At 37.1% G+C, this 25,884-nt stretch overlaps 1 long non-coding RNA gene across 1 annotated transcript in view; it reads left to right on the top strand.

Annotated features, from left to right (window-relative positions):
- Positions 1-25,884, top strand: part of LOC140140349 (uncharacterized) — a 56,696-nt gene that overhangs the window by 20,988 nt on the left and 9,824 nt on the right. The window contains exons 2-3 of the long non-coding RNA XR_011857263.1: positions 10,319-10,389; positions 18,584-18,677. This is a non-coding gene — a long non-coding RNA (uncharacterized lncRNA). The remainder of the gene's footprint in view (positions 1-10,318; positions 10,390-18,583; positions 18,678-25,884) is intronic.

Genomic DNA, 25,884 nt, shown 5'->3' with positions numbered 1-25,884 from the left:
CATCATGTTTCATTTAATATTTTCCCGAATTATACGGTCCACTTCCGGTTTTTTATCAACGAGCAAGGTGCTGGCTTGTTGATAAATATTGCAATTGTCGAAGGTTAGCCGCCGTGTGGACGCTTGTCGTTGATTAAGGGATTAAAAGTTACCATCGATGATTAGTAACCATCGATGATAAGGCACCGTCTGAACACGACTAGTGTTGCATTTCTCCTGATTATGCCTATTATTAGCATTCAATTTTATAGCCATGACATTGACAAGATGTAAAGCCTCCTCATAACTTCATCCTACTACACTGTATAAAATGTTGGTTAATTTTTTTTTTGCTAGACCTCGGAAGTATGCTTTGATTGATCACATGTCAAATATCCAGTGCCAAGTAATTGACCTTTTCGGTAAATCCCATAACCCTTTGCGAGTACACCTAAGAACTCGTCATTTTGCGTCACGCCACTCTGCGCCGATGCGCACATCGTTTATCGAACATCGTTACTGCGCATTGCAAGTCGATGTGACGTAAAATGACGAGTTCTCAGGTGTGCTCGCAAAGGGTTATGGGATTTACCGAAAAGGTCAATTGGGCTAATTTTACAGCACCAAACTATGGCAAGAGCTTTTAATTTTAAAAAAATAGTCAACTTACTAGATAGTCCTCTATTTGTCAATTTCCAAACTTTAATACAGACTTTAATACAAATCTGCAAGATGTATATAACAAGATTTTTGTGAACTTTCTTTGACTTGTAGCAAACAATGGGTTGCTCTGCTAAATTCAGCCCCCCCCCCCCAATAAATCCTGGTTACAGGGCTGCACTTTGATACTGTGATATCTATAGCTAGGTGATTGCACATTAGTGAGTACCATATATAGGGGAGATTGGGGTTATTTGAAACATTTTTCACAAAATCGTCTTTTTAACGCAAACCGATTACTTTCAAGAAACACTAACCACATCAGTATAAACATATACATACATGCTACAAATACAACCTTAAACTTTATTGGACCTGCTTATGATTATTCATATAATCCAATTTGAAAATTTGAAAAAAAGTGTTTCAACTAACCCCACCCCTGGGGTAAGTTGAAACATAGGGTGTGGTTAGTTGAAACACGGCTTGTAAAAATGTCAAAATAATTATTATTGTGTTGTTAGGGTTATACTTCCCTTGAAGGCACCCTTTAACATACAATCAGTGTGAAAAAATGAATAAATAAATATGTGGGAGTGCGGGTCAATACTTTGGACACAAGGTGACGAGTGTCACCATGGACCAAAATATGAGAAGCCTAAAATATTATAAAATGTACTTTCTGTGTGCACTTTTTGCTTGTATTATTGCTTTTTAACCATGTTAAAGCAATATTGAAGAAATGGTAAACATGTTACACATTTTTTTAAAGTCAAATTTTTAACCATATTTTTCTATGCGATTTTCACGTGTCAACTAACCCCATCTCAAAAGTTTCAACTAACCCCGATGCATATTTTTACATTTCAAAGTTCATTACACAAAATAAGAAATACAATAAAACTTTTATTTACCATTATTCTGGAACTTACTACTAGTGCTTATGATACTCAAAAAATAATCCCCTGAATCTTCAAACAACATGGAGATAACGCATCTTTTCTGAGGGGTATCAAAATTAGTCAGTAAGTCAAAAAACAGATATTCCTTTCCCAAGCCAACACTGGTGGGGCATCAGTGCTGTTGCTAATTTGGTGGATGACCCTTACTAATACCTATTACTAGGTGCCAGTATTTTACCAAATTATTTTTTTGTGTCAGAAAAAAATACAATGTTTCAACTTACCCCGCGTTCCAATTAACCCCAATCTCCCCTACCCATCCCAGTTAACCCATCTATGGTATGTCAAGTTAGAGGCACCCCTTGAAATTGACTTCTCCTATACAAAAAAAAAAAAAAAAAAATAAGATGCTGCCACTTGGTGAGTCATTATAAAATGAGGCGTCTGTTTTCACTTCAGTCTCAAAATTGACAACATGCTATGATAATCACAAGCAAGTTACAACATCATCTGACTCCATTTCTGACCTGCAAAGCCCTCAAAAAGCAACCAAGCGGGGTATGGTCACCCATGCGAACCCATGTGTGCACTGAAGGTGCCAGTAGTAATTTGTTAATGCTGGTAAATGCATTAAAGATTCCATGAGAGATGTATAGCTATTAAAGTCAAGTGCTTTTCAATCATGTTTTTCTCCTTAGCATGTTTTTTTGTAAAACTTGAAAATATAGGTTACTTTTGTAGAATTAATAATTTATGCTTAAGTGACTTTTATTAATTTTTTTTTAAAGAAATTTGATGTAACATCTTGCATTGATTTGCATTGTAATGATACGCTTCATTTGGGTGCTATTCTGTGTGAGTTCAACTAAGTTTACCAAATGAATGTAGTGTTATCAAGAAATGTAAAATTAACATTAATTGCTGAAACAAATTGGGCTATTTCCCTGTGGGAAGAATATGGGTTAAATATGTTTTTATCATAACATTTTTTTATACAAATGTGTTTTCATGGTTATGGTTTTGCACTGAAGCATCATGATCGCATGACTATGATCATGATGATAGACTTGGAGGTTAATAACTGTGCATGGGTTATTTGGAGGGCATTGTGAAAAATCTAAATATTTTGCCTTTGGAACCAGGAATATCCCAACACCCCGATATTCCGAGGTCCAACGCAAAGTATTTAGATTTTTCACAATGACTGACATATTACCGATGCAAAGATATTAACCTGATTCCATAGAAACCTCGAATATTGAATTTTTAGTCCTAAATGGCTTCAAATTTCTTCCTTTTTTTTTTTTTGAATAAGTAACAAAATCAGTGAAATGAAAGTTGCTCTTCAATTGAAAAATAAGGGTCTTTGTGTGACAGATCAAATGGAAAAATAAGAGGTCTCCAGGTGACAGAGCATGTGTTCATAAACAAATACGGGGTGTTTGGGGGACAGCAACACTGAAAAGGGGGTCTTAACAGCGTCACCTCCAAAGTGGGAGCGCCCCCCTGGCATGGACCTACTATGTGTAATTTAACCTTTTCTCTTTTGCTCTCTTTCTCTTCTCTTCTTTCCTTTTTTCTTGGGGGCGGGCACTGCACCCCATCCATGCCTGACTGTAGCAAGCTTGACAACTTTGGGGCAGCCATCAAAATGTAAATACGCTGTAAAGAAAAACAAATTTCTTAAAAAGTGGGGCCGCCATGGCCTCCCTAACCATTCTGCTTGCTACGGGCATGCTTTTGATCAGTTTTACACAATAACTTCTTGTAAATATTCCACTATTGTGAAAGGCAATAAAAGTCAGCGGTACAGTCCTAGTCTGGGGGTACAAAGTAATAGGTCATCAAGATCAGTAGCAGCCAGAAATATAGTTACCTGTCAAAATTATACTAAAATATTATTAGTCACACACATGTATTAGTATGAAAAATAAAGGAACACAACGCAAATGACTCTATTTAGGTGCAGCAGCTATGACAGCCCAATGCAACCCCCATAGCCCTGGGGGTATTTCTCAAAGTTTGGGTTCCACCCTTGCAACCCAAATCCATACCATCAATATAGTCATTGCAGTGACAAATTTTAGGCCATGCAAAGTTGATTTTGAGTTTCTAATCACATTAGCTTGGGTTATTAAAGGATGACATCTGTATGCCAATGCCCAAGCCCTGGGTTTAACTAAGCTTGAAAAAGCAGCCTATATTGTGCTATTCCAGGAAATAGATGCACACCCCTATAGAGGAGTTCGGATTTCCGGACTTTTTGTCCGGTCGTAAGTGTTGGAAATCCATACTTATAATGTGCCCATAGGCGAAAATATCCAGCATAAAAATTGCACAAAATCAGAAATCCTCAATTTGAGAGCTCATTTCTGAAAATTCCGTGATTTTTTATTCATTTTATTGTATTTCCAGGCTTTTTTCAGTAACATTGGCAACTGGAATTCCAGTTGTTTTCAGGGAGCACACCTGGAAATCCAGACATTTCTTTTATTGAAAATTTACTCCTCTATAGGGAGTGTGCATTTATTTTCTGGAATAGCCCATTTGGATTGGGCACATTTCTGCCACTAATCCTCCCTTAAAGGTTTCATTTTGAAACCATGAGTGCCAATCCTGGGGGCAGGAGGGAGGGCTGCCATTGGGGGACATCGCCCCACTATTTGACAAATGAGCCATTGTTTGCTCTTTCCAGCTATTCTTTGATAATTTGGACCAAATGCCCCCTTCTCATTTTTATAGATAGATAGATTTATTATTGTCCCCTTATTGGCCATATTGTAACATCTACTGAGGCCCTCGTTCGAGTTTTTAAGGCTGATTGATGCGCGAGTTTAAAAAAAAAATTCTCAGTCTTAAAAGACTGATTTATGGCACTGTTTGAAACATGAGACAAGGGAATGATACCAGTTTCATTATTATTTTTTATGTAATATACAATAACCCTATACTAAATGAAAATGGTAAAGCTCACATCAGAAGATTTGTTTGTGGCACATATATTCCTATTTTGAATTCACCTTTTTCAGGAAAATTGAATTTTTATTCAAAATAAGTGACAATTTAACACAAATTTAAGAAAACTTCCACCTGTCTTTGTGACAGTAAACTTAAAATCAACTTTCTTTGGCCTGGGTTCAGCCTTAAATAAAAAAATATAGGCTACAGTCATAATGATTCCTACTGTTAGGGAGATAAGATCCATAAGGTACAATTTACAAAACTATCTGTATTTATTTAGTTTTCCCTTATGAAATGAGTAATATTCTTCATTTTGTTTTTTCTGATGCTCATTTGGGAATGTATATTTTCTGCTTGATTTGCAGACTATTGTCTTGACAGATCTTTGGCATAATCAATAATGATCTCATGCCTAATGGCAAAGCTCAGTGACCTCCAGTAAACAAGCAAAGCACACATTTTGACCTATAAGTTATGGAACATGAGTTTTTGTACCCAACATATTCAAAGGTCATTATGTCAATGTACAAACATATTATGCTTATGGAACTGTCCTGATAGATGAGCATGCTTATGAACCTAATGAGATACTAACCATGGATAATAGATACGTGCGTTACGCACAAAGCGTGTGGATATGCAACTGTCAGGTTCGATCCGAGGACAGTGACATCATACCGTAAATGTTCGCCTAATGGTGCTATGGCTATTGCCTATCTTATCTAAAAGTTAATTTTTGTCTCGCCTGATAAGGCAGGAGACTATATAATCACTTTTACGTATGTATGTGTGTGTGTGGGGGTGTGTGCATGTGTGACAAATTTGATTAAAGTTTTGGTTTTCGCCTATTTTCTCGGAGACTAGGAGTCGCACGTTTCTCAAACTTAAAAATAAATAAATGTAGATATTTATATAGCGCTTTATGCCGTAAACAGCCTCAAAGCGCTTTACATTTATTCCGCCGTTATTAGAATATGTCGGAACCACGTTTAACGTTTGCTGCCTACAAATGGCGCAGGGTTCATCAGTACAACGACTGTGACTACCCCTAACAGCTTCCCATTGCACCTGGGTGGGGTGAAGCAAGCGAGACAAAGCGCCTTGCCCAAGGGCGCAACACGGTGGCGTGACAGGGACTCGAACCCACGCACGTAAAGCAAGCTCTCAGATTATGAGTCCAAGGCCGTAACCACTGAGCCACCGTGCCCTCATACTTGGTGGGTGGGTGCATCTTGACCCGAGACAAAACCGGTTTGTATTGGTTAGTGGGTCAAGGTCACTGAGGACCTCTAGAGGTCATCTGAGGTCAAATTAGTAAAAACTGTCTTATGGGCATGAAACTTGGTAGGTACAGTCAACATTTCAAGCCAAATTTTTTGAAGGTCATTTCAAGGTCACCAGGGGTCATCTGAGGTCAAATTAGTAAAAACTGTCGGATGGGCATGAAACTTGGTGGGTACAGTCAACATTTAAAGCCAAATTTTTGGAAGGTCATTTCGGGGTCACCAGGGGTCATCTGAGGTCAAATTAGTAAAAACTGTCGGATGGGCATGAAACTTGGTGGGTACAGTCAACATTTAAAGCTAAATTTTTGGAAGGTCATTTTGGGGTCACCAGGGGTCATCTGAGGTCAAATTAGTAAAAACTATCGGATGTGCATGAAACTTGGTGGGTACAGTCAACATTTAAAGCCAAATTTTTGGAAGGTCATTTCGAGGTCACCAGGGGTCATCTGAGGTCAAATTAGTAAAAACTGTCGATGGACATGAAACTTGGTGGGTACAGTCAACATTTAAAGCCAAATTTTTGGAAGATCATTTCGAGGCCACCAGGGGTCATCTGAGGTCAAATTAGTAAAAACTGTGGTGTGGGTATGAAACTTAGTGGATACAGTCAACATTTAGAGCCAAAGTTTTGGAAGGTCATTTCAGGGTCACCAGGGGTCAAATTAGTAAAAACTGTTGCATGGGCATGAAACTTGATGGGCACAGTCACCATCAGCCAGATAATCGTGCCTAGCCAATAACCGCCAAATTCATTTACCTCTACCAAAAGTAATCACAAAGGCAGGTGGTTGCGAAAGCAGGCGAGACTCGTGGTTCGAGAACCGCCTTGTTTACTTCTTCTGTGATCTGGGCTGTACATATCACGTACACAAGCGTTAACACAGAAGTGATTAACAATCACACTGCTTCTACTTGCCAACGAACAATTCCGACGCATTTGGGGGAAAAAGCCTGGAATTCCGATGCCCTCTATAGGTTTGGATTATATGATGTGAAGGAATTTGGGTGAAAAAAGTCTGGAACTCCAGACCAGAATACATACAAAAAGAGCATGGAATTCCAGTGCCCTCTATACGCCGTAGAAGTGACGTCATAATCGGATTAACTACCATAGCAATAGATGAATACAATTTTTGCATAGACCGCCCTGCACTACAAGCAGATTGCACTAATCACCTGTGTATGTCAGGGATGTAAGTTTTCTGTATTTTTACAGAATTCCGTATTTTTTGTAGTCCAGATTTATGCAATTTCTTTTATTTTCAGCCTGTTTTGGGGCTTTTTAGCCCGAATTTCCGCGCTTTTTTCCAAATTTTCCGTATTTTTCTTCAGGCTTACTTACATCCCTGGTATGTCAGCAAACATAGATTGAATACAATACCGCTCTTTTCAAAGATACTTTTCTTACAGGTGCAAGTGATTAGCCTTTCTTTGACATCGATGGTTCAATGCATCGGTATCGCGTGAACGTTGTAGTGCAGGGCGGTATAGTCAAAATTGTATTCATCTATTGCTATGGTAGTTAATCCGATTAACTACGTCACTTCTACGGCGTATAGGGGGGGACATGATTATTATCTGGAACAGCCCAATGGGTCAACCGTTGTGTTGTCAAGACCGTTGATTGACAGCACAACAGTTGACCCATTGTTCATCGGCAAGTAGGGACCTCGCCACTTCTACACGACAGCCAATCACAAGTGCGCACCCCGATCACAGAAAAATTAAAAACTTACTGCATATGTATTTTGTTTGTTTTGTTTTGTTTGTTGTTTATCTCACAAAGGTGACTCATGTTGAAAGGGTAAACTTTATTTGAATTTCTAAAAGTTAATTGACTTATATTGGACTTTGTAACAACAAAATGCTAAAAATGACACATAGGCATATAATATAATTGACATGGGTATCGGAAATCTGTTTCAATAGGATGTACACATGTATATCAAATAGACATTTATGTTATTAGAGGATACAGGAACAAGGCCAAGTGTACAACATAAATGGGCTATTCCAGTTGAAATCCATACACCCCCTGTATAATACATAACCTTAATCGTCCACACAAGGGGTGTAGATTTCAAATGGAGACACCCATTCAGGTAAACCCATTTGAAATTCTCTCTGTGTGGATTAAGGTCATGTCTTTCACAGGGTGTATGGATTTCAACTGGAATAACCCAATGTTATGACAAACTAGTTTATTTTAAGGCAACAATGGTGTGTGTCAACCTGAAAAAAAAAGCAAGCCCACCCCATATGCCCTGAAAGAATGGAGATCCAAAAATGTTTCCATGCATGTATTTGTTCAAATTTTGGAGATCTTTATTCAAAGTTTTCAGTATAAAATGTGTCTGAACATGATAAAGTATTGACAGAACTACAAAGTGAAGGATAAAAAGAGAGAGTTTTTCCTTGCTTGGAGGAATGGAGATGTGCCTGCCTCCTTGGCTATTTGCAGCAGAGAGCTTTTGCAACAATTTAATATAACTTATAAGGTGCAGCAAGGGCAGAGCCAGGGCATGGGGGAGAGGTCACCTTTGCAGTCCCCCTCCCATAAAAACATATGTCCACTTTTCGCCAGCGCATAGGGCGCTGGTACCTAATTCTGAGATGGGGTTTGTGTACACTAAAGATTAGCTAAGATTATAGCCTTCTTCTATTGGTATGAATTATTTTTTTACTTCTCGTGGTGGAAATGTTTTTGATGTCTGCTAATTCGATTTGCAAGGAAAAGAAAGTATGTTTTGCCGTTTCAACGAACGAAAACGATTGAGTATTGCCAAAGTTATGTTTGAATTAATTATGACTTAAAAAGTTATCATAGGTTAGGCCTACCCATATAAACATAAACTTGTTCAGCAATCAGCATATCAAAAAAATGACATGGTCAAAGCGGGGGAATGATCACGAGGTCATATCAGTGGACTACTGATGTTTGGTTGCCCGTGAGTGCATAATTGATATGTTGATAACAGATCTAATAATGTTGTGGAATCAAAATCTTCTTTATATGGACCACATTGAAGTCAAAGTAATTATCTATCCTATCCTGTATCGTTTTATGGATAAAATTGACTCAAAATGTTATTGATGATATTATTGCTATCTTTAACATCAGTTTTGTCTTTTCAACAGGAAAAATCCGATTGAAAATAAAGTTTTTAGGGGCTAGCTATAATATTGAACAATATATCCCATATTTTGACATGCACTTATAGAAAATAAATAAATTATTGTCTTACTTATGATAAATACTGTAAAATGACACATAACTAAAGTGAGGCCAATTTCTATCTTTTTTATTTGATTCATAAAATTACATTCAACAAAATGATTGAAGACTGAGAAAACACACAATGCAGACTACAGAATGGAGTAGGTAAGATGCCATGTCCATAGCTTTGCAGGAGTTTCGGACTAACAATCAACACATTAAAAAATACAGTTTAAAAGTGAAGATTGTAGTGAATGATCAGTCCTTTATCATGTGCTTGCCACTATCTACTTTATAGTAAACTATACATTGCGAAATAATATAAAATTATTTTAAAATAAAATGTGCATGTAAGTTGAGTTAACATAGCGAATTAACTAACAACTGTAGTGTATTTCTTGATTTTTATAATAAGCATGGGTAAAAAGCAGTAAAGACAAAAATACAGAACAATTTGGAGTAATGAATTAAAGAGTTGACAGGAGTTTAGGAGTTAATGTGTTTTGCTGTTTCAGTGTGCATGTTCTCACCATTGATGGTTTGGTGAACTGTCATGTAACATGTACACATGTATCAGTTTTGGCCCCTAAAGACCGTGGTACCTGGGCCTGTGCCCACTCTGCCCTATGGTAAATTTAACCATGGGCCTATGTGTACAAAATAATTTTGCAATGAGAAATAGTAAACTGAAGTGTGCAGTTTACGTGCAAAGAAATCCAATTAAGTTGTATTTTGATCAGATTGGTACATATTCATATTTGTAGCCTACTTTGAAGAGATATAAAATTCTATGATAAAAGTGCCAGTATTTCTTAAACCAACCCAGATGTTGCATGTTGCTGATTATCTTTAATGTTATATAATTAATAGATATGTGTACACTAAGTGCCATCATTTTTTTCAAACCAAAGCACTGAAACCCAAACTTGTCCATGTTAAAAGTGATATAGAGGCTCTCGAAGCACGCGAAAATTTTGGGTTTTGAAGAGGAAAACTTTTTGTCCCCCCTTTCCTACCACCTAAAACTTTTGGTCCCCCCCTCTTTTAAGGTCCAAAACTTTTTTGGTTTTCTTTCTTTTTACCAGCCCCCCCACACCAAAGTATTTCTGAACACTCCCTAATTATAAACCAAAGATTTTATATCAAAAGATTATCAACTCATCTACACATGGCAGCTATTGTACTAAGCACTTACCCACTTCTGACACTGAGCAGTCAACATTTGTGAACTCCATCCCTCACCCCCCCTTCCAGAAAAAAAACCTGACAACAATTTCATTCATTCATTTGCATTTTTTTTTTTGTACAACTAGGAGAATTTTCCAGAGATGGAGATAGTTTGGCTGATGACCAAGGCATGGAATACTGGCATACATCTCTTATGGTAAGTTTAATACTATGATGTGAAAAGAAATGTATTATACAAATACTACATGGTTTGAAGGGAAAATATATCTCCCAAGGTACTGGCTACAGGCCTACCACCCTGAACTTGAAGGGTGAGGAGTGGTAGGCATGTAGCCTGAAAACACTGACCATATTTTCCTTGAAATACCATGTAGTATTTGTTTTATTACACCTCATCCTTATTTATGAGAGAATGACAGCAATCCATAACATTTAATAAGAAAATAAGCTCTAAGCCCCCTAGCTAGGCCATTTTTGGGGTTTATTGATTGTGCATCAGTTGTATCTGTTACGTAACGTATCTATCAAAGCAAAAGAATATTAACCATTTTAGAACTTTCATGGCGCATGGCTAAATAGATGTCTTTGTAGGATTTGTAAAAATGACAACATCCATATTAGGCCCCGAACAATCGATTTTGAGTTTCCGTCACATAATTTTTGAAAACAAGTGAGGTAACTTTTTCATTATTCATTATTCATTATTTTCGTGACTTTCATTATATGACAAAATGCGAGTGTAAAACATGTTGTTAGCTGTTGTTATTTACCGCTCACTCACTCAAAGGATGTTTAACCAAAGATATAAACTTGCAAAGAGGCTGCAAGGTCAAAATTGATACCAATTCAGTCCTTCGTTTAAAGAAATCATTGGAGCTCAATTAATTGCTCTCCTGGAATTGTTCAGGAGCGCAACTTTGAGCACTTAAAATTACACTCCTGGTAGAACCGAGGAGCTCAATTTGTGCTCCCAATTGAACATGAAGGCAGATCGATCTGCGTCCATATCCCATGCATTTGTTGTATGTGGGACGCAGACAAAACTTCAAATTTAATCATTAGGGCCTAGTTGAAGATGAAAATTAGAAATTTCCATTCTTAATTCTTATCAATATTTTTTTAATAATAAAAGCCCCAAAATTTTGACCAACCTGCTAAGAATTGAAGTAAATTCTGCAATATTTGTAAATACAACGTCAGGAAATCTTGCACTTTGTGTACCGTGATGCTTTAATTTCCGTGAACGATGGTTTGATGGGGAAATCCCAGCCAGTCCCAGCCGGGCGACCAGTTGATGAAATCACACTTTGTTTTGTGTATTACAGGCGTGGGCGTGGCGGCCTGACAACATGAGGTTAATGTTTATTTACTTATTTATCACAACCTGAAAATATCCAGTTTTTAATGTTTTAACTTTATTGCATCATAAATAATCCACGTTTCCTTTATTAATATTATTGTTACGTTGTGTAAAAGCAATTTTAAAGGCAAAATCGAAATGATAATTTTTTTTGTATTATTGTGGCACCACGTGTTTTAGCGCGGACCCGGAAGTACAAAAATTTGCTAGAAATTGGCCGAGTTTATGCATGTTTTTGCACCTGTTTCTGACCATGTTTTGGACCAAAACTGACACAGAAATGAAACCATATATCGTAGCGACTGGAGATGGAATATTAGGTCGAAAATGTACTTAATTTAATTGAACAATTGGCATTTGATGTGTTCGGTTCGCCAGAGCCGAGCAGCCATTCTTGAAAAAAATATTTTTGTTCGACCGCATATTTCGTGCAACAGTGTCACAATAGAGCAGAGTTGAAATATATAAAGTTTGCCATTTTTGTACAATCAAATTAATGTAAAACGATACCAAGTACTATTTTAAAATATATGATTGATATTTATGAAAAGAAACCAAAAAATAACAGAATCAATATATTTTTTTTAATTCGCACAAACATCACTATTCATTGTGCGATTTCGCGAACAGCACTGTAGAATCATTGATCTGCATGACAGCATTAATCTGTCAGTCCAGTATATGATACGCACGTGGAAAAGGACAGCGACGTCGACGTCAACATATTTACAAAGCGTTGCGAACCGGGCCTACAGGATCTAGGCTATCACTATCAGATGCCAATCAACCGGCCGCAATGAGTTTACTGCCGGTAGCGAAATCGATGTTTTGAATTTGATTTTTCCACTAAAAATGCACGGATTTCATCGGGTTTTTTGCAAAAATGATAAGATTTTATTTTTTTTTTTCTTTTTTCGCAATAATGAATTCAAGTGCGGGCCCAAAAATGAAGTGCTTGGCGGGCTGACGGAAACTCAAAATCGACTTTGCCAGGCCTTAGAGCATGGTTGCAGGTGTGTGACTGGAGTGGTTTTTTGGGGCTCGAGACTGGGGAGTACTCAAGTTTGGGTTATGTATAGAGATGTGCTGCTGAGAATTTGAAAGCGGATCCATCCATATACCAATTTTTCAAGAAATTTTGATCCATCACTCTAACAACAATTTTTTGACCAGATATAATGAAAATTGCACCAAATTTTGGCTACAGTTGGGAAAACTTAAGCTTATTTTTTAAACTTTGGGAAAATTTTGAAAAAATGACACAACATTTTTCAAAAAGTGAGGTGGCCTCCTTTTTAAGAGCCTGCCTCCCCTGCTATGGCCCTGCGTGCTATGTGCTTATCCAAGACAACTTTTATTTTGTATTTTAAGCAGCTTTTTCTATTTAAAAGAATATGAATAAATATAATAGAATACACAAAACCAAACTTTTCCCATGATCACAAAGGGAAGTCGCCAGAAATGTTAAGGAGATATGGTCCACAAGACATGTCAAAAGTCAAATTGAGAAAATTGAAATATGTTTACAGGTACTTTATTTGTCAGTGGAGTCTGTCCGGAACTAAGGGTGAACAAGACGATGACCCCGAATGGTGATGTAATGTGTGAAAGAATTGAGACAGTGCCAACTACCTATAGTTTGATTAGCTTGTAATTGGCCTTTAATATGGTGGATTACTATCAATATAGGAAAATTGTCTTGTGACATCTCACCAGAAGTATTACAAATTATTAATTGAAGTCCTATACTTTGTCCCTTATTTTGTCTTAAATACATGACTTTCAGTTGAACCAATAGCCGGCTATGTTAGCACATCAATGACAACGACAAAGGTACCAAAATCTGAATTTTGATGATTTGATTTTATCATAAGGGGGCCCCAGATCAGTTATCCCTACCACCATCATATGTGTGGGTCTAATGCTCATGCAATAAGTTTGACACATAAAAAGTTATCGGTCAGTGACTTATCACTCTAGTTGGGAGAGGGTCATGGGATATCCTTACGATAATAAGGGGGCCACAGATCAGTGTAACTGTTGTCCCCTACCACCCCCAGATTTGTGAGTCTAAAATACTCATGCAATAAGGTTGATACATGCAAATTCATTGAACATTTTAATTTTGGCAATATGATTTGTCATTCTTGGTGGGGGAGGATCAGTCAGGGGAGATCCTCATGCTAATAAGGGGGCCATGGATCAGTTGTCCCCTTACCACCCCCAGATTTGTGAGTCTAATACTACATTCAGTAAGTTTGACATATGAAAAGTCATTGAACATTTTGATTTTGGCAATATGATTTGTCATCCTAGGTGGGCCAGGGTCTGGGGAGTATGGTAATATCATAAGGGGGCCACAGGCCCGGGCCACAGGTCAATTGTCCCCACCACGCCCGGATTTGTGGGTCTATACTGCATGCAGTAAGTTTGACACATGGGCTTATCTTGTAAGTGGGGGATATCCAAATGATAATACCCCCCAGATTCTTGGGTGGGTCAAATACTGCATGCAATAAAGTTTGACACATGAATATATAATAATAATAATAAACAAAGATTTAATATAGCGCCCTATGCAGAAAAAGCCTCAGGGCGCTTTACAGATAAAACAATGCAAAACCTTAAAAACTACCAAAAATAACTTAAACTTACACATGATACAACATGATAATATATACAAAATACAATAATATTACTATAACATGAGAATAGGCAAATTGTTTTTAAAATCAATACAAGTAGCAAGTAATATAAAATGTACAAATTAAAATACAAAATATGATATCATACAAAACACATTTGGTGATGTGACCGGCACATGAAAAAGCATGATAACCCAGGAGAGGAGAGGTTACCAGCACTTGCACTCTCAGCGAAGATCAACAGCATCTTGCTCCCATTGAATGGTAAGTTGGGCTGGGTGTTATTAAAATTAATGCACAATATAACATTATACATGAACAATAATACAAAGTATGGAAGTAAGCTTAAATGTGACCGGCACATGAGGTAGAAATAACCCAGGAGAGGAGAGGTTACTAGCACGTGCACTCTCAGCAAGATAAAGGCAACAGCATCTTGCTCCCATTGAATGGTAAGTTGGGCTGGGTGTTAATTGCACATTATAAAGTAACAAATAAACAATAATATAAAGCATGGGGTTTAAGCGAATGTGACCGGCACATAAGGCGAGAAATAACCCAGGAGAGGAGAGGTTACTAGCACGTGCACTCTTCAGCAAGATCAAGATCATGAATATCATTCTGATTGATGACTTATCTTGTAGGTGGGAAAAAGTTATGAGATATTCTTATAAGGGTTAGGGTTTTCCAGATTATGACAAATCACATGTTTAGGATCCTGAATGGCAAAAGTCCTACTTATTTTCTTGAAGGTATTTCTAAGTCTAAAAACGTACACAAACATTCAACCAGGTCAGGAACATATGCTTTATTCAAGCCTCGTATGGGCACCCATGGGCAAAAAACCTTTATTTATAATGCAATAAATGTGTGGAACTCGCTTCCAAATTCTGTGCAATCCCAGCTATGTCAAGACATTTTCAGGAAAGAGGTCAAACATCACTTTTCGCCAGCCCATTCGGGGCTGGTACCTGTTTCAGGTTTGGGGTCAGTTTACTCAAGAGATTATATTTTAGTGGTATTGGAATGATTTTTCTTTTTTACTTTTTGTGGTTAAATTTTTTTTTAAATATTTTAATTCGATTTGTTAGGAAAAGTAAGTATGTTTTGCCGTTTCAACGAACTAAAACGAGTGAGTATTACCAAAGTTATGTTTGAACTAATTAATTATGACTTTAAAAGTTTAAAGGCCTAAATGTAACAATAATAGTTAATATATATAGCATCATATGGTCAGCAGAAGAAAATCTGACATCACCTATGATGTCATATCAGTGTCCTTGACCACTGAACAGCGTGATATCATGTTGATAACAGATCTATAGAATCAAAATCTTCATCAAATCCCCGGATCATATCACAGATTCTCAACAATATGTGATCATATGGACCATATTGATGTGAAAGTAGTTATCTATCATATCCTGTGTCGTTTTATGGATAAAAATGACTCAAAATGTTATTGATGAAATGGTTGCTATCATAAACATCAGTTTTGTCTTTTCAACGGAAAAATCCGATGCAAAATAAAGTTTTTAGGGCCTAGCTATAATATGGGCATAATTTATGCATATAGTATTGAACAATGTACCCCATTTGACATGCACTTATAGATAAATAAATTGTCTTACTTTATTAATTTAATAACTTCTTTATTATAAATAAAATGACACATAACTATTTGATTCATAAAATTACATTCAACAAAATGATTGAAGAGAAAACACACAAGGCACTAGGCAGACTGTTATAGAATGGAGTATGTAAGATGCCATGTCCATAGCTTCGCAGGAGTTTCCGACTAGCAATCAACATGATCAGCACATTCAGAAAAACACAGTTTAAGAGTGAAGATTGTAGTGAGTAACCAGTCCTTTATAAATGTGCTGGCCACTATCTATTATAATATAGTAGGCTCAAACTATACATTGCGAATTAATTAAGTTATTTTAAAATAAAATGTACATGTAAGTTAACTCAAACCGGCAGTGTATATATCGAAAGCAGTGAAATCGGACATTCCTAAGCGAAGATATTGAGTTCGTAAGTTCTGGTATTACAAAATTGGAAATTGAGATATCGTGGGTAAAAAGCTGAAAAGACAAAAAAAACCAACGACAACAACAACAACAACAACAACAACAAAACAAACAGACCAGAACAATTTGGAGTACATGTAATGAATTAAAAGAGTTGACATGAGATTAGGAATTAATGTTTTCTGCTGTTTCAGTGTGCATGTTCTCATCGTTGATGGTTTGGTGGACTGTCATGTAGATGTAAGCGTGATCCTAAAAATGCCTTTCACATTGACCAAAACTAATTACAAGACCTCTTCTACATTGCGGCTGGCTTTCCCTTTTAAAGGGAATTTTTATTTAAGGAAATTTCAAAAAATGAACGTGCAATTTATCTTTTTAACTAAGGCTGGACCTGATGCATGTTTTTTCAACATTAATATATTGTGTGTTTTTAATATTATTTTATTTTTTGTTTTCAAAATTTGTAGGTAATGATAATAGTATTTGTAATATTTTATGTCTTATGCTTGCTGAACAGTTTAAATTTAGGGTGGTACTACACCCCTTGATGGGTGTGTGACTATTTTTGTAGTTTTCTCGGGGGGGATAGTCGTGCATGGGTGGGAGGAGTCGTGTGTGTTGTGGGGGCGGGGAGTCCGGTTGCTGCGCTGGAATTTTCGGTGGCTCAGGAGGGGCGGTGCATTTGTTTTGTTTGAGGAAAGGAGGTACCACTAGAATGTACCTCTTTTTCTTGACATATGAAATGGGCCGCTGGTCTTGAGTCGCTGGGTTCTCGGTGGGCGATTGGGCGCCTTGCCCTTGTAGTGTGCATGGCTTTTTGTTGCCGGTGTGTGGTTGTTTCTTGGGAGGAGTGCGAAACTGGTCACAGGATTTGTCAGGGGGTGTGGTACCACCTTGATGTGTGTAATATCATATGTAAAGTGCAATCCAAATATTTCTTTAATTTTGTACCTTTAAGTCTTAGGCTCATCAAGGACCACAGTGGAAATAAGTGTGCTTTTAAATGTATTCTTTTCTGTGTTTTTTATCCTTGGTTTGAATCCTAAATAAAATGAAATGAAATGAAATGAAATAATAAGGGGGAGGGCCGCAGATCAGTTGTCCCCTACGGTGACCACCCCCAGATTATCGGTCTAATACTGCATGCAATAAGTTTTGACACATGAAAAGTTAAACTGATTGATCAACTTGAAATGTTTCAGGAAACATGTTAATTTTAACAAGATGACTGAATTTCAGAGGGGAAAACGCCTCTTATGAAGTGATTTGCGATAGTCGGATATGTCAGCAGATATGTTTCCTTTCACACACCCCAGTTTCCTAGTTCTCTCTCATTACTTATTTATATGAGATGCATGCTGCGGATGCAATTCAATGTACTGCAAGCAAGTTTTCTATTTTTGGAATTAACATTTTTTTGGGAACTCAACTGTAAAAATAATATATGACTGTGATAAGAGACATGTTGTACATGTAGGAAACTAACTTTGTCTTCCTTCCTTTCTTCCCCCTATCCTTAAAAGGTATGTTATCCTATATTGTATAGAACAGTTAGAACACATAGTGATTTTACCTCACATTGAGATCCATCAACCAAACATTTTTATTCCTAGTTTTTAGTTGCTCCAGCGATTTGGATTCTAAGACAAAACTCTGCCCCTGGTCCATAAAACAGTGTATATGACTTACGGGATGGTAACCACCAAACTACCAGTAGCGGCACTGGGAATTTTTTTTTGGGGTGGGGGTGGGCATCGAAGGGGCAAAGTGAATTTCAGGGGGGATCAAAATCAACAGCAAAATTGGTACAAAAAGTAGACATTTTCATAATTTTGGGTTTTTACTGGGGGAAACAGGGGGGAGGTCCAGCCTACAAGGGCAAATGTCACTTACATCCTGCCTCACAATGTGAGCTTAAAGGGGCACTCTGTCATATTTTAGTTTTAAAGGGGTATTCATACAATTGAATTTTTTTAATTAAAGGGGCATGCCATGTTGTTGTCTTAAAGGGACACTCAATCACATTTTTGTCTTAGTGAGCATTCCACATATCTCAAAGAGACATTCCGTCACGTTTGGTCTTAAAGCAGTATTCAGGGTTTTTTTTGTTCTGGTTTTTTTTTTCATGAATTTACTTGTTTTGGGGAGTTTTTTTTAATGCTTTAATGTTACAAATCGTGGAAATCAGATCAAGCCCCGGCCAGCCCCAAAGAACCACCTCTGTTTAGATGATTGTCAATTTTTGACATTATAAACCATTCTTTCAAAGCACCAACTCAAAATTAATTTTGGTTATTGATGCTATCTCTCATTATTTTAATTCGAATTATTTTATCCATGCAGTGCTGATCAGTTTGACAATGCAGAGAGATGGTGTGGACTGAGCATGCGTCTACTGAAACATTTAACGTCTCTACAGGCAAACTATGAAGAAAAGGTTAGTATCGGATGGGGGGGGGGGGGGGTATGATGTGCCTGATGAAACATTTTTCCCCAATTTTGGCTCAAAAATTCCTTAAATTGACCAATTGTAATACAGAATTGCAAATTAGTGTGCACAAAATTTAATTTTCACACACAACATGATTGCAATTAACAGGCAAAAACATGCTCAAGTGGACCGGTCTTAATTTGCAACCATTATTGTATCTTTTAATGACCTAGTAGCCAATTGTTCACCTTTCTAATGGTTTAACAGGTGGTACCATGGTTTCCTGTTATCTTTACATAAAGCCTAAAAGGATGTTTATGGTTTCTATGGTGTCTAGCAACGTATGACTTGCCGCAATGCCAAGTTGTTGTTTCTAATGGAATTCCCCTGCGAAGTTACGTAATGTACTATGTCAACAGGATCACACGCTTGAGTAATGAACCACGATCGAAACAATCACCACACAAAAGTATATGGTGCTCGAAGGCATACCAAAATAGTGTGATCCCGGTAACCAAGAGAATTACGTAACCACTTTGATGCCGACTTACTACAGTAAAAGGCAGTCCGGTTAACTCAATCGGGTAAGATACTAGTCTCTAGCACTCCCTGTACAAGTCAAGCACCAGCAGTGATATCATTCTGGTCTTGTGGCAGAGGTTTCCTGTTGAAAGCCTACAAAAGGATGTTTATGTGGTTTCTTTGGTGTCTATAGCAACTTTTGGTTTGTCCAAATGCCATTACTGGTTGTTATTGTATTTGCAGTAAACTGTCACCTTATTTCTTTGACTCTAAGCTAGTCCTAGCCCCGTTCTCAAACTACTCGAATAGAGAGCGTAGCGATATCTTGGATCATTGGTATCAGAACAGCACAGCGCCTGTGCTAACTCTAAGCAAAATAGAAGGAAATTATGGTGGCTTGGTTCAAATCCATACACCCCCTGTGGAAGACATGACCTTAATCTCCCACACAGATTTTTTTTTTTTTCACATTATTCAATTCTTCAAAACATAGAAGGGAAAATTAGTTGGATTTGAATCTAGGATATCTTTGTCTACCATGGTATCATCCTAATAATAACGTTCATCATCATATATTATTATAAATCCATGTATAATTCTCCCAGGATTGGCCCAGACTGCATTGACACACTGCACTTCCCCTCTACCTAATTTAGCAGCAAATTTGATTAGTCTCTGTGCCCTAGTTCTATTAAACCAATCAACTGTTAAGTTCACTTATCAAGTAATATTAACATGATTAAGAATAATATAAACAGTGGAGGAGATCCATGTTAATCAGTAGCGTAGCCAGGGGGCAAGGGGGGCAGCTCCCAACCTGTGAGAAGTCTTTCCCCCCTCTTCCCCCTCCCTCGTGGGATGCTGACACCCTGATATTTAAGATTTTTAGGCTCTTTTTTTTTGTACTTTTTGACCTATTTTGACCATTTTCGTCAAAGTTTACCCCCCTTGAAAGTTGCCCTGCTCCCCCCCCCCCTTGCCTGCCCACTCTCTGAAAAAGTGCTGCCTACACCAGTGATGTTAATCTGCATCAGCAGGCCTTTAGCAGCAGTACAGGCCAGAGGGTACGTAAATGATTTTTTGACAGTGTGTACTGCCCAAGTTTGAAAGCCCTACCCAAGGGTAATTTTTACTCAAAAACAATGATTTTTTTGCTCTTGGAGCAATTTGTCAACTCATGGACCAATGTCTAAGAATTTTTGGTGTCGGTATTGGTTGTGAAAAACACCCATTTGGGCCGCACATACTTCAACATGTTGTTTTTAAAATATTACTCTGTTGAAATGTCTCCAAAAAGGTCCTAATTTGGAAGAATAATTCATATAAGGTGCACTTTTTGAGTAACTAGAGCGATAACCGCACCATAGCTGAACCATGTGGCTTTGGCAGTATATTGTGGTAGGCCTATACCACTGTCACCCGGAGTCTGTAATGGACATAATCTCGAAATGCTACGAAGGTATGATCGCCCAAGTGGTGTTAATGAAAAAGGAAAAGTAAAGAATATAAAATAAACTAGAGCAACTGTGCCCTTTGCAAGGGCACGAGGTAAGTTAGGCGGATGACTGTGACGATCTGATCAAGCAGCAATACTGTGCAGGATAGTATTAATTTTAATAAGACTGTTTTATTAATTGCCGTTTTAATATACCTTGATCGTGAGAAGCTGGCATTTTGAAAACTTGATTTTGACCTCTGTATGACCCTCTCAATGACCTTAAATGAATTTCAAAATATTTTCAACATGTTTAGAATGTCATAAGGATCATTGCGTTTAAATTTCAGCTCAATTGGAGCATTTTGGAAAACTTGACCTTTGACCCCTTTATGACCCCTTAATGACCTTAAATGAATCTTAAAATATGTTTTAAATGTTTAGAATGTCATAAGGATCATTGCATTTAAATTTCAGCTCAATTGGAGCATTTTGAGAACCTTGACCTTTGACCCCTTTATGACCCCTTAATGACCTTAAAGGGCCGTATTGACCACCCCAACTACATACACCAGGGAGGTGTTCATAATTGGATAATGGCATTTTTTACGATCTAGTATAAGGAATTTGACAACTTGTAAACGGGTTTGAATCTTGGAAATAGAAAAAAGGTCAATAAGGTCAAATTTTATGGGTGCTATTGGTGACAGATATGGTGCTTGGCTGGCCTGGTCACCAAAACATGTTTAGAATGTCACAAGGATCATTGCATTTAAATTTAAGCTCAATCGGAGCATTTTCAGTTAAAATGACCTTTTTTGACCCCTGTGACCCCTGGATGACCTCCGACGTTTGGAAATATTTTTATTCATATTCTTTATGTTTTTCTCTTTCATATGACACCACTCATGGGGTCATACCTTCGTGGCATTTAGAGATGTCCATTTCAGACCAAATGGTTAGTCAGTTAGTAAGCTAGTAACCTAGTAAGCTAGTAAGTAAGCTAGTAACATTCACTCTTATAGGCTGATACCATTTCATGGTTCAGCAAAAATGTCTGAAAAAGACCCAAAACAGCCAAGAACTTATACAGAAAGCTTTTCCAAAGCCTTCTACTAATTATAGTCCATGTTGATCTGGATTACAGAAGAACCACATCGATGCGGATTAAGTATCCTGTGTTGATCACCCGTGCGTAGTATGCAGAGGCGTTATTGGTGTTCAGAGTAAACAATTGAATGCAGAATTAGATCCTAGGGTGCAAAACAGGTCCACATAGATCTGGATTACAGAAGGACCACATTGATTTGAATTGAGTATAGATCACCCCTATCAGTATAAAGAAGAAGGAAAAAAGAAGTTACATATTGCAGAGCTGCCATCCCTTCTTGATCATGCAGAAGACTTCCTCATTTGCTGACAATCTTCTGCATTTGCAGCCATCTGGCTAAATCTTCTCGATTTCCAGTCACCTGGCTAAAAAAATCAAAACAAAATCAATTATACACCCATTGTCCTGTCCTTTTGCAAAAAAAAAGGTTGAGTACCCTTGGAAAGGCATTTTTAGGGGTCTCAAAAAGCTAACATCCAGCTTTCGGGGGTGCTGATCCCACGCAAGGGCCGCTGCCCTTGGCCCGAGAGCGCCACATCCTAAGCTTTTTTACACTTCGCAGAAATCTTCTGCATTTACATATTCTATTGTTGGCAGCTCTGATATTGTTTTAGCTCAGCTAGATGAGTCCTCAACAAAGACTTGTTATTGCTAAAACCATGACCTACCCGCTCTGAGCTGCACTAGATATGGCTGACAGTGCAGCGTTCGAAATAGGGCCGGTCAGCCGGCCAATGGCCTGTAACTTTTTGGCCTGGCCGGTAACTTTTCTGACTCGGCATCTAGTTGCCGGCCCGGCTGGTCGGTAACTTTTAAGGTCAAGCCGGTTGACCTGTAACTTTGAGGCATATTTGAACACTGTGACAGTGGTCACTAAATATTTTGCGATAAGAGTTAGGGGGCAGTCTCGGGACCTGGGGTAATCAGAGGGTTTGCAATGGGGAGCTGTTAGGGGTTGTAAGCTGCAAACGTGGTTCCGACATATTCTAATGACGGCGGAATAAATGTAAAAGCGCTTTGAGGCTGTTTACGGCATAAAGCGCTATATAAATATCTACATTTATTTATTTTTATTTTTTATTTATGCATGGTGTACCCTAAGAGTTCTTGTGTGCCCTAGTCACTAGACTGCACTTTAAATATGTCCAAACTCTTGTCATCATAAGGGCTCTTAAAAAGCGAATATTGTTTATGCTGTATTGTAATTGTAGGAAACATAGACAGGTAATAGGGTAATCATGAATAATTACCTATGGGCCGATTTTGATGAAGGAATCACCACACCCTTTCTTAACCTAAACAAATACAGAAACACTAGTCTCATATCTGCCAATGGTACACAAATTCGATCTGTTCAGATTTTTGAGTTTCCAAAACCTACAATCTATATAAATAAATTGACATCCGGTAGAGAAACCTAAGGTCTGTATGCACAAAAGAGTTAGACCAGGTCTAAAGTTAGACCTGGTCTAGGTGGAATTTAGTCTCAGGAGAAAGGACATTTTCCTTACATTTGCTTAAGTTATTTTGTATTATTTTTGAAACTTTGCATTCAAATCTTTAGAATTTGCTAGCTACTATTGGAAGGTAATAATACTAATAGTGAAAGACCATTCCTGATGGAATTTTAATTCCACTTAGGCCAGGTCTAACTTTAGACCCGATCTTATTCTTTTGTACATACGGACATAAAGGTGTGTATTCACCAGCATAGTTTTATTTTGTCTGATAGGTTTGTTGAGTAATTGTTTTTGTTTTAGTTAGTAAAATTATTTGTACAAATCTAATAAAATTTCCCTTATTAAATTATTCCATGCATACTGCATGAACTTCTCCAAACATAGACAACTTAATCAATATCATTGTTTTGTAACTTCAAATTAATGTGAAGTGTTTGGTTCCAAAAAGCATCAAGGCTGCTTTGTGGAATTTTTTATTTGTAAATATTCCTAAGAGTAGCAGTAACCTTGCCAATCTAATAACATTAAGGGATCTGGAATGAGCGTATTGAGTGTTTCGACAGTATTTATTGTGGGACATGAGAGCACATCAGACATATCGAATTGCATTCTGAATACGAAGAATGTCTTTCTGATATCAAATAATTTTCATTTTTGAAATTCACGATATAATACAAATTTTATGACAAATTATTAAAATTTGATATTTTTCACATTTTGATAAATAACAGTCTTGAAGTAAATTTTGTAAATCTAATGATATATTCTTAAAGTGTATGTAGCTGGGAGGAAAAGCCGACGATCAATTGAAAATTTTAACCATTCATATTGAAGATATGGATTTTTTTTCCCAAAAAGACCTAATTTTTGTTGGTGTTTTAGAAAAAAAATTCATATCTTCAATACGAAATGTCAAAATTTTCAATTGATCGTCGGCTTTTCATCCCACCTACATACACTTTAATTATAAATCATCAGATTTATAAAGTTTACTTCAAGTACTGTTAAATATCAAAAATATCAATTTTTAATCTTTTGCCATAAATTGTGTATTACATTGCGAATTTTAAAAAATCAAAATTATTTGATATCAGAAGGACATTCTTCATTATTCAGAATGCAATTCGATATGTCTGGTGTGCTCTAATGTCCCACAATAAATACTGTCCAAACGTTCATACCCCAGCCCTTAAAGCAGTAGAATAGTTAGAACTATTTTTTGGTTATCTTTAAAAAAATAATTGCAAATCTCTTTAACCTCCCACATGTAAAGAAGAAAACAATAAAAAAAAATTTTTGTTCTAATGGCAGCCATTTTTAAACCTGGCATTGGAGAATTTTAGGGGACAAAATGATATTGAAAATAGTTAGCGAATAAGCTAGAGTTACAAACATATCCATTCCAATTGTTAAATGTCATTTAAACTTTTAAAAATGTAGAAAATGAAGCGCATTTTGTGATGGTGCAACAAAACAATGTCATTTCTTCAGATATTATTTATTCATTCTTCTTGTAACTGTTTGCTAAGTTTCAATTCCATATCTTTAAAGAAACTGAACTTATGAGTGCAAGATGACAGGGGTGTCAAGAGTGTCTAACCATCAAAATATCGCACAACGAAAGTTAAACACAAGCACAACTTTGTTTTCAGATTTTTTCTTTATTACCTTCTATGTTTCTCTTATTTTTCATTGTTGAACTTATTGAACAAAAGAAATATTGAAAAATAAAATATTGTACACTTAATATAACTCAGTTTTAGAACTTCTTGACTCTTGGTGGTTACAAATAAAGGAAGGTGGTCATTAGAGAAAAACGCGTTTTTGGTGAAAGCAGTTCTGCACGCTGTATTCATCAACATAGTGAAATGAACAATCTTTTGGATTTTGTTAACCTGAAATCGCTGCTGTTTGTTTTTACATTTCTGACTGAACTCTTGAAATAAAAAATGAAAAAGTTTCATTCTTTGTTTATCAGAATAAAATACTGCATCTGCCATGCTATGGCTTGGCCTACTCAAGTGCCCCGCCAAATGCATGGTGGCTGTGACGGAAAGAGCTTGCTCAGGAATGCGTGGAATGCGGATTAAGTACGAAGGTTGTGAACTTGACATTCACAGGGGTACTAGTAGAGGGTACATAGAGTATGTAATGAAAATAATGTTTTACGAGCAAAGCGAAAGGAAAACAAATTTACCCATGGCGAGAAATGGACGATCCCTTTTGTGTTAGTCGATCCGGGTACGGTCATGCTAGCTCCCTGCTGTGTGTGTGTTGTGGTGTTGGCATGGGGATCAATAGGTGACATCGATTTTGTAAACATCTACATGTAGTGCGTGATTGAGTTTGTTGGTCATTTATGAATGTCATTCAATCTAGTAAACATCGGAAAGAAATTGTGTCCAATAACGTTTTCTCTATGAGAATATATTTTGTTAATTTTATTTCGGCGAGATCAAAGGTAATTGGTGTTAATTCTGAAACAAATTCAAACGCTCAATAAAAGGCAACTTGATGGAGTGCCATCCATGATTAGCAAAATCTTTGTGTCCTTGTCCTTTTTGGCTTTCTCGGTCTAAGGGTAATAATATTTCTATTTGTTAAGATTAACTTAGATTATTTTCAAAAATCTACATGTAACCTTTTTTTTTGCAGGAAGCTTCAGCATGTTTACTCTTTGCCAAT

This window comes from Amphiura filiformis, chromosome 19 (genome assembly GCF_039555335.1).
Source record: "Amphiura filiformis chromosome 19, Afil_fr2py, whole genome shotgun sequence".
Taxonomy (NCBI): Eukaryota; Metazoa; Echinodermata; class Ophiuroidea; order Amphilepidida; family Amphiuridae; genus Amphiura; species Amphiura filiformis.
Note: the sequence above shows the minus strand (reverse complement) of the source record. Positions and strands in the feature narration are given on the sequence as shown.